This window comes from Suricata suricatta, chromosome 8, assembly GCF_006229205.1.
Source record: "Suricata suricatta isolate VVHF042 chromosome 8, meerkat_22Aug2017_6uvM2_HiC, whole genome shotgun sequence".
Taxonomy (NCBI): Eukaryota; Metazoa; Chordata; class Mammalia; order Carnivora; family Herpestidae; genus Suricata; species Suricata suricatta.
In genome coordinates this window covers 121,242,365-121,243,061 of record NC_043707.1, presented here as the reverse complement: position 1 = coordinate 121,243,061, position 697 = coordinate 121,242,365, and positions in this window count along the sequence as shown.

Here is a 697-nt window from a genome sequence, read left to right as displayed (position 1 = left end):
GGAGGAGGGAGAGAGAGTTGGGGAGAGAGAAGGATGCAGAACTTGAGAGACTATTGAAAGCTGAGAATGAACTGAGGGTTGGGGGGGAGGGGGTAGGGGGGAAGACAGGTGGTGGTGATGGTGGAGGGCACTTGAGGGGAAGAGCACTGGGTGTTGTATGGAAAACAATTTGACAATAAAATATTATGGAAAAAAAATTTTTTTTAAATTAAAAAAAAAAATAAGAAGCTTAGATGAACAACTAAATGCTGTGTGAAACTTGTTTGTATCCTGATTCAAAGTAACTGCAAAAAGGGACGCCTGGGTGGCTGTGTCGGTTACGTGCCTGACTTCGGCTTAGGTCATAATCTCACAGCTCATGAGTTCCAGCTTTGCATCAGGCTCTGCGCTGACAGCTCAGAGCCTGGAGCCTGCTTCCAATTCTGTGTCTCCCTCCCTTTCCGCCCTTCCCCTGCTCTTCTCTCTCTCTCTCTCTCTCTCTCTCAAAATTAAATATTCAAAAAATGAAAAAAAATTGTAAAAATTTTTCTTAGATGATTGAAAGAACTCAAGCACAGACTAAGTATTAGATGGAATTCAGAAATTAATGATAATTTTATTAGGTGTAATAATGATATCATGGTTCTATATTTTTATATTTTTGATTCCTTATCTATTAGGTATACATAGTGAAGTATTTGTCAGTAGAATTATACAG